General features: G+C 40.9%; 1 long non-coding RNA gene across 1 annotated transcript in view; it reads right to left on the bottom strand.

Annotated features, from left to right (window-relative positions):
- Positions 1 to 9752, bottom strand: part of LOC111822873 (uncharacterized) — a 79007-nt gene that overhangs the window by 39634 nt on the left and 29621 nt on the right. The gene's annotated exons all lie outside the window — the stretch shown is intronic.

Raw genomic sequence — 9752 nt, 5'->3', positions numbered from 1 at the left:
CAATAAAGAATAATGATGAATCTGTGAAGCATCTCACAACATGAATGAATCTGGAGGGCATTATGCTGAGTGAAGTAAATCAGTCACAAAAGGACTAATATTGTATGAGACCACTACTATAAAAACTCATGAAAAGTTTTACACGCAAAAAGAAACAATCTTTGATGGTTACAAGAGAGGGGAGGGGTGGGGGTGGAAAAACACTAAATAGGCAATAGATAAGTGGTAACTTTGGTGAAGGGTAAGACAGTACACCATACTGGGGAAGCCAGCAAAACTTGTTCAGGGTAAGGTCATGGAAGCTCCATGGACAAATCCAAACTCCCTTAGGGATCAAACTGCTGGGCTGATGGCTGTGGGGACCATGATCTCAGGAAACAGCTAGCTCAACTGGCATAACATAGTTTATAAAGAAAATGTTCTACATTCTACTTTGGCGAGTAGCATCTAGAGTCTTAAAAGCCATCTAAGATACTCCACTGGTCTCACCCCTTCAGGAGCAAGCGAAAATGAAGAAAACTAAAGACATAAGGGAAAGATTAGTCAAAAGGACTAATAGACCACAACTACCACGGCCTCCACCAAACTGAGTCCAGCACAACTAGATGGTGCCTGGCTACCACCATTGACTGCTCTGACAGGAATCATAATAGAGGGCCCTGGACAGAGCTGGAGAAAAATGTAGAACAAAATTCTAACTCAGAAAAAGACCAGACTTACTGGCCTCACAGAGACTGAAGAACCCCTGAGAGTATGGCCCCTGGACACTCTTTTAGCTCAGTAATGAATTTACTCCAGAGGTTCACCTTTTAGCCAAAGATTAGACAGACCCAAAGGACAAAACGAGACTAAAGGGGCACACCAGCCCAGAGGCAAGGACTAACTAGAAGGCAGGAGGGGATAGGAAATCTGCTAACAGGGAACCCAAGGTGGAGAAGGGAGAGAACTGACAAATCATAGGGTTGTTAACCAATGTTATAAAATAATGTATGTACTAATTGTTTAATGAGAAGTGAGTTTCTTCTGTAAACCTTAATCTAAAGAAAAAAAAATTGTCTGGTGAGTACTATTAACATTTCCATTTCACAGATAATAATACTGAGTTACAGAGAAGTCAAATCATGTGCCCAAGGTTGCATAACTCATAAGTGATAGAGCTTAGATTTGAACTTAAAGAGGCTTGGTTCCTCTTTTAGTTCAGACCTTTTTTATGTACTACGAGAATGTTTCAAAAGCCTCCTTACCTGGTCTCCCTGCTTCTACTCTTATCTGCACCAATCTTTACTCCATTAAAAAAAAAAAAAAGTTGCCTTCAAGTCAATTCTGACTCATAGTGACCCTATAAGACAGAGTAGAACTGCCCCATAGGGTTTCCAAGGCTTCTTTACAGACGCAGACTGCCACATCATTCTCCCACGTAATGTCTGGTGGGTTCAAACCGCCAACCTTTCAGTTAGTAGCTGAGCACTTTAACTGCTGCACAGCCATGGCTCCTCCTTTTCTTACAAACTACCTTAGAATTTATTTTTCTGAAACACAAATATTACATTATGTCCTTTATGTCCTTTATTTAACCCTGTCAGTGACTTCCCATTCCCTAAGAGGTAAGGTCAAAGTTGATCTGGTAAAAACATAGTCTTTGTATTCTGGCCCCTGCTTATTTCTTATACCTTCCTTTTTCCTCCCTCTTTCTGTAACTGGGCTGTTCCGGGCCTGCTCAACGGGTCCATAGAGACACGAAACGGATGAAAGCCAAAGAAGAAGCTTTATTTGGTTGGCCAAGCAAAGGAGCACACTGGGACTTGCTTCCCCAAGATGGCTCCCAGAACAATAGCCCAAGGGGTTTATATGGGTGAAGTAAATCGGTCTGTGGTCTTCAGGAACGCCTGGAGACGGGGCCAGCTTGCTGACTGGTGTGACCTGAAAAGACGTTCCCAGGGCAGTCCCGCCTTTCTGCATTTGCTCACACTAAAATGGGGGGGGGGGGGGGCTCTCAATCCGGATCTCAGGCTCAGACTCCTCCCTTCCGAAAGCCCTCCCTCAATCTTGGGGCACAAAAGTTCGGTTCCATCTAGTGGGAGAAGCGTTCTGGTGTCACCCAGATGACAGGTCAATAGTCAGGCGGGCCAGATCTAGTTCTTGCCAGTTTCAGCTGGTCCTGCATGCCTCCCCAGTCTCGTTTTCCTCAACTTGGCCAGAAACAGGAAGCATACCTAAATGAGATAGGTTAAAGTCAGGGAGTTAGTTCCTATATCACAGAAAATGCCAGGCACAGGCCTTTGCCTATTCAAGATGGCAGGCGGGCTGTCGGTCTCATTTTCATCAGCCATTTTGAACCACTTGAAAAACCAATTGCTATTGGGTCAATTCGGAATCATGTCAACAATCCAGTGTGTGTGCATGCATGAGTGCGTGTGTGTGTGTGTTAGAGCAGAACTGTGCTCCACAGGGTTTTCAATGGCTGATTTTTTCAGAAGTAGACTATCAGATCTTTCTTCCAAGGCACCTCTGGGGCTGGACTTAAACCTCCAACCTTTCAGTTAGCTGCCTAGCACGATAACCATCTGCACCACCTAGGGGCTCCTTGAACTATTTAGTGTTCCCCAAATTTGCTGTGAATGGGTCTCTCCATTTTACTCCCTGGGCCAGGCATGGGTTTCTCCAGAGCCAAATATTGCTGTTTCCGTCTCTGTACTCCCAAAGACCTTCCGGCAGAAATCAGCAAACTGGTGCAAACAGGGGCGGAGCCAAGATGGCGGAATAGTCAGATACGCTAAGCCGTCCGCTGCAACAAAGACCTCCCCACAAAAAACAAGTAAACCAGGTACAGAGGTCAATCCTGGAACCCTGAACCTTAAATAAAGTGATAAAGTATTAGATAGGAAGCCACTGAGAAGAAACTGACAGAAAACCGTGAAGGAATAGAGATACGGAGTGGAGGTTCCGAGCCAAACGGCATGACACAGCGCGGTCATCTTGGAACAAAGCCAATGACCCTGCACTCCGGAAAGGCACCTCCACGGAATTCCCAATAGGAGATAGAGGCACGGTGTGGACATACCTAGGGCTAAGTAAGACCACGTTTGCTGGCTGTGACTTGAGGAAGAGTCCAGACTCTCTCACCTGGTAACCACAGGAGGACGCTCCTACAACCCCCACTCCTCTGGTGAATAGCGGCAAGAAGCACCCCAACCCGGCAGCACCGACTGCTGGGAACCACTGTAGGAAATCTGAGAAACTATGTCGTGAATTGAACTAAGTACTCCATACCCAAATACAAATAAAGACTACTGCATGGCAGAGAGTTACAGTTGTCTCCTTTGTCTATTCTTCCCTTTTTCCCCTAATAACAGAACCCCAAAGTTTCAGCTGGGTGCAGAGATACCCAATTAGAGACAACACCTCCCAACTGCCCTTTCAGTGAGGTACAGCCATGTGAGGTGATTCTAGGCAATAAGATGTGAGCAAAAGTTGGTATGAAATTTCTAAAAGGATCATGTCCTTAAAAGGAATGAACCCTGTCTCCCTTGCCATTTCCCCCTTCCCATAGCTGGGATGCAAATGTGGTGGCAAGATTGAAGCAGTCAATTTAGCTCACAAGATGAAAGTCTATGTGCAGAGAATGGCAAAGGAACAAGATAGAAGTTGAGTCCCCAGTACAATGGAGCTGCCATTTCTCCCCCAGATGTTTATGGGGAGACTGTTTTTCATGAAAGAGAAATAAACATCTATCTTTTTTAAGTTACTATTATATTTAATTTTTGTGATAGCATCCAGAACACGTATCCTAACTAATAACACAGTTTAGTATCAGAAGTGGGATGCTAAACAAAAAACTCTCAAAATATATGGCATTGGTTCCAAGTTGGAAATCTGGTGAACTTTGTTAATGGTATGCCAACACATTTAGTTTATTTAAAAAAAATAAAAGTAAAATCGTCTCTTTCAATATTTTGGAAGGCAGTTCTTATTCCAATCAGGCTCATATTTCTAGAAGTGTTTGAAAAAAGTCTGAATTTTTGTGTATGTTGACTACTTTTTGCTGTCTTCAGCTAAGGTCTATGCAAGAGATAAATTTAGGCAAGAGTCAGCCAGTCTGAAAGCAGAGTGGGATGAATACATTTCTGCTAAGGAGGTTTTTAAAATGCCTTTCTCAAGTGTTCTTTACCAGCCAATCAATGTTGCTTTCCAACTCAAGCCCATTCCTTCACATGGTCTCAGAGATCCATCATGATATTGCAAGTGTGGGGTTTGTGCCACAAACCAGCCAGTGAGTAAAAGAGGAGACACCTCAGACTTAAGAACTTTTTCCAGAAAAGACATATGGTTGTGATTATTAACCAAGAAACTGAATGGAAGGAAATATGCCAGAAATGGGTTGAGAATCCACAAGACTAGACTTCAAAAATTTGTAACTCTTCAACTTCTAAAGCAAACTCCAGGACCCCCAAAACCGAACCTACAGGAGAGCATGCTCTCCAGTACCACTTCAGATGTGGCCACAGAGGATAATTGTTGGAGGAACCTCCCAGAGTCAAAGCTGAAGGCCACAGGACTTCTGGGCAAGGAGATTCTCTAGTAGAGTAAGGCTCTGGCTGAGAACATACTTTGCTGCCAGGGCAAGAAGTCTTTGCAATTCCAGCCTAGTGTAATTTCTTCATTGCTGTTTCACTCCCTTTCTTTTCTGAAAGGGGTTTTTTATTATCCTGTTCCTAATTCACCACTATATTTTGGCAGTGGATGTGGGGAGAATAGATAACCTACCTTTCAGAGGATGATAGTATTAAAGAGTTACAGGTAGTCCTGATGGAGAGGACTGCATCCCACTCAGAGAGCCTAGATTTGGAATTGAATGCTGTCTCTGGGCAGAACCGTGAGTTATTTCACTTGCAGAGGGGACAAGTGTGTTTTATATGTAGGAAAAAGAAGGGTGAGCATGAATATTTGGGTGATCAGGACTTGGACTGTAGCAGATACTGCTAATTGCCCCCTACATGCATTCTCTCCTCTTCCCCTAGCAATAGAATTACAAGAATTTTAGCTCAACACGTGGCTCAATAGCCAAAGGCCATATTTCTCTGCCTCCTTAGCAGCTAGTTTTCACCACGTGACTTGGTTGTAGCTCATGGGCTGTGAGAAAAAACTATATATGCCATATCTTTGGAGGTTATTAAAAGAAATGGACATGGCTCCCTCCCTTCTTCCTTTCCTGTCTCCTACTGGCTGAGAGACTATAGATAGTGAGAGCTAAAGCAGCCATCTTAGATTGCAAGAGAGCAGCCATCTTAAATGAGAAGTTGTGAGTTAAGGATGGTAGAGAAACAAGATAGAAGGAATCTGGACTCCTGTGATTGTACCATTAAGGTTGTGTGTCAGCTTGGCTAGGCCATGATTCTCAGTGGTTCAGCAGTTATGAATTAGTTTGGCAGTCGTATGATGATGTAATCACTTCTATGATGAGATTTGATATAATGTGATCACCTCCATGATGGGATCTGCTGTGAGTAGCCAATCAGTTGAAAGGGAGTTTCCTTGGGGGTGTGGCCTGCATTGAATATAAATAGACTTTCTGGCAAGGTTCATGAACTTTTGCTTACTCTGGATCCTGCAAATGGCTCCTGTTTGTCTGACCTCCAATTCTTGGGACCTTAGCTAGCAGCTTACCTGCAGTCTTGCCTACTGATATTGGGATTCATTGGTCTTCGCAGCCTGTGAACAAGAACCCTGCTGTCTGACCTGCTGATCTTGGGTTGACCAGCCCCTGAGGCTACGTGAATCAGGAGAAGCCTCCAGCCTGACCTACAGATTTGGGACATTCTAGCTTCTACAACTGCATGAGCCATTTCCTTGTTATAAATCCCTTTATATATACGCTTTACTGGTTTTGCTTCTCTAGAGAACCCAGCCTAGAAATCCTGGTGATGCAGTGGTTAATAGCTCAGCTGCTAACCAAAAGGTTGGCAGTTTCAATCCAGCAGGCGCTCCTTGGAAACCCCATGGGGCAGTTCTACTCCATCCTATAGGGTCACTATGAGTCAGAATCAACTTGATGGCAATGGGTAGAGAACCCAGCCTGAGACAGTCCCCAACACCACAAAGCTGCCATATCAGCCCTGGAGGGCTCAAGTTCAGACTGTGACACAGAGAGAAATACATTTCTTTCATGTTTATTTGGGTCTTTGTTAGAACAGCTCCATCTTGTAGTCTAAATAATGCAGGTTTATGACCAAGTAGCATATCTCATTATAACTATTTCTCTTAATTGTGATTCTTTTTATTACAAGTAACTAATAAGTAATAATAATATTATCAGCAAATAATAACCTATAGCAAGTCTCTACTGTAATCCAAGGACTGGAAGTTCGGCTAAGTCTTGCAGGACCTGGAACAGGAAATAGAAAAACTCTCAGTAACTGAGGTCACTCTCATCTCTGCTTCTGCAAACCAGTTTTCTCTACTTTGGTTAGCATGTGGCTAAATATGATTGAACTGGTCCCAACTGTACATCATTTCCTAATAGAGACATACCAAAATCTCAGTGCTAATGTCAGAGTTCTCAGGATAGGGAAACTGACCCAGCTTCGGCTAGGGTCCACTTCTAATTCAGTTGACCCACAGACTGATGTTGAAGGGGAAAGTGCTCAGAAAAGACTGGTGTTGGATGCATAGATAGTGTATGGGTCTAACACATGATTAATTTACAAGCCAATCTTCTGTATTATGCTTTGTGTTGCTAAGGCTTTAGAGAAACAGGAACTCCAATTCATTGCTAGTGGAAATGCAAATTGGTACAGCCCTTGTGAAGCAGAATTTGGCAATATCTAACAAAACCACACGTGTATTTATTTTTGACCCAGTAATCACACTTCTGGGAATTTGTCCTGAGGAACCATCTTCAATACTATGGAAATATATATGCATGAGGTTGTTGATTGTAGAATTGTTTGTAATTGCAGTCTAAATGCCTGTCTTAGGCTGGGTTCTCTAGAGAAGCAAAACCAGTGAAGTGTATATACATTCATATATATATATAGAGAGAGAGATTTATTTCAAGGAAATGGCTCAAGTGGTTGTCAAGGCTGGCATTTTCCAAGTCCGGTGGTCAGGTGTCAGGCTGGAGGCTTCTCCTGACTCACGTAGCCATGGAGGCTGATGAATCCAAGATTGGCAGGTAAGATGGCAGGCTTCTGGCTCAAATCCCAAGAACGGGAGGTCCATGTATATTGGATGCAGACATACCCCCAAGGAAATTCCCTTTCAACTGACTGGCTGCTCATAGCAGATCTCATCATGGAGGTGATTATATTATATCAGATCGCATCATGTAGGTGATTACATCATTACATAATTGCCAAACTACATAATAACCGCCAAACCACTGAGAAGCATGGCCCAGCCAAGATGACACACAACCTTAACCATCACAATGCCCAAACATCAGGGAGTAATTAAACTATGTTACACCTTCACAATGGAGTACTATGCAACCAAAAAATAACAAGAATGATATCTGTAAACTGATATGGAGTGATTTCCAGAATATACTTTTAAGTGAAAAAAAGAAAATACAAAAAAGAGTATATATGGCAGCAGTTACCAATGTGTGTGCCACACACACCTGGGAATTCCTGAGATACTTTCAGGTAGTCTATGAAGTCAAACCCATTTTCCTAATTATACTAAGGCATTATTTGCCTTTTTCATTGTGTTGATGTTTATTAAATAATGTTTGATACTATATAATAATAAATGTCAACATTTAGAAGATCTGCATACTTCAGTGAACCATTATTTTCCAAATGACCAAACCATGATGTTACAAATCATGTATGGTTAAAAGATACAATCCAATTTCAAGACAGAGCAATGGATTTTAATGTGACAGTGTACAAAAAAGATCATTGATATGGTTTCAGATTAAACATTTCAACTAACTTTTCAGAAACTATCACTGCTGAGTTTTAGGATAGTATCAAAGAAGAGTATACACAATTATCTGAAAAGACTGTTAAAATACTATTCCCTTTTCCAACTACATATCTGATTGAGGCCAGATTTTCTTTATATACTTCTACAAAAAGAACATGTTGCCAAGAGATTACTTGAAGAAGCAGATATGAGTATCCAGACCTCTATTAAGCCAGACATTAAAGAGATTTGCAAAAATGTAAATAATGCTATCCTTTTTTGCTTCAGAAAATGTACTTATTTTTCATAAAAATGTTAGTTACAAGTCATGAGTTTATTTTTATTTTAATTGAATGAATAAATATTTTTTATAATTTCTCAGTTTTAATTTGTAATGCAGTAAAGGTAATAGATATAGCCACATAAACAAAAGCTCTCTGGCTCCTCAATAATTTTTAATACGGTAAAGAGGTCATGTGAGCAAAAAGCTTGAAATTACTTATCTCTAATGTACTATCTATTGTGCAATAATGGTATATACATATATCTGCTTATTGCAAAAAGAAACACAGAAATAAACTCTAGAAACTAATGAAACTGGTTACTTACAGGGGATGGATAGAAACATAGTGGAATGAATGGAGTGGAGGGAATGTGCAGAAGTGACCCTTCTCTAAGAAAACTTTTCATTTAGTATTGATTTTTGTACCACATTAATATTTTACATACTAAAAAATAATAATAGAATCAAAAAGATGTGAGGGAACAATAAAATGGAATTCAAATAAATATAAATAAACCTAAATATATTTGAAAAGAATAACACAGTCACACAAAGGGTATTCTTTTAAGTGACATGGCTGGTATATTCTAGGAATGAACAATAAGTAATTATCTTGAGGGTAACAGGAAAAACTGTCAGAGAAGAGAGTTAGAACTATGAAAAGTGGGAAGACTGAAATGAATTCTGTGGTGCTGGACAAATATTTGAAGTATAAATGTGAATTCATGGTTTTTGATCCATAGATATAGAGATGTGTGCATGTGTGTGTGTTTTCTACCTTTGCCCACTAAAAGGGCCTAGAAGTAATGACCTCAGTAGCAATAAGCAAACCTAGAGCCCAGATCTTGGTTTCTAAATACCATTCTCTACTAAAAATAACCAAGACTTCTTGAAGAAATTACTGATTCCAGGGTTGGAGCAGGGAAAATATAATATGACCCAGGAACATTTTGTTAAGACGGAAAATAAGAAAAATCCTCAAAGAATGATGGAGGCAAGTCAAAGGGATATAGGCGCCAGTTTGAGGAGCTCCCATTGGCCAAATCTGAGACAATTTGAGAACACAATAAATAATAACAGTAATGGATTATAACTCACTGAATAAAACAGGAATCCATAAATCCAGACTGATATAAATAAACAAGTAAAACAAATGGAGAAGAAAAAGCTCTTCTATATAGTGGAATGCCAATAAACAAAAGTAGTAGAAATGATGGAGTTGTTGTTAGGTATCATTGAGTCAGTTCCAACTCACAGTGACCCCACGTACAACAGAATGAAACACTGCCTGGTCCTGTGCCATCTTCACAATCGTTGCTATATTTGAGCCCATTGTTGCAGCCACTGTGTCAATTAATCTCATTCAAGGCCTTCCTCTTTTTTGCTGACCCTCAACTTCACCAAGCATGATGTCCTCCTCCAGAGACTGGTCCCTCTTGATAACATGTCCAAAGTACATGAGATGAAGTCTTGCCATCCTTGCTTCTAAGGAGCATTCTGGCTGTACTTCTTCCAAGACAGATTTGTTCATTCTTCTGGCAGTCCATGGTATATTCAATAT

The sequence above is a fragment of the Trichechus manatus genome, unplaced genomic scaffold (genome assembly GCF_000243295.1).
Source record: "Trichechus manatus latirostris isolate Lorelei unplaced genomic scaffold, TriManLat1.0 scaffold00222, whole genome shotgun sequence".
NCBI lineage: Eukaryota > Metazoa > Chordata > Mammalia > Sirenia > Trichechidae > Trichechus > Trichechus manatus.
The sequence above is the reverse complement of the archived record's forward strand: the minus strand, read 5'-3'. Positions and strand labels throughout refer to the sequence as shown.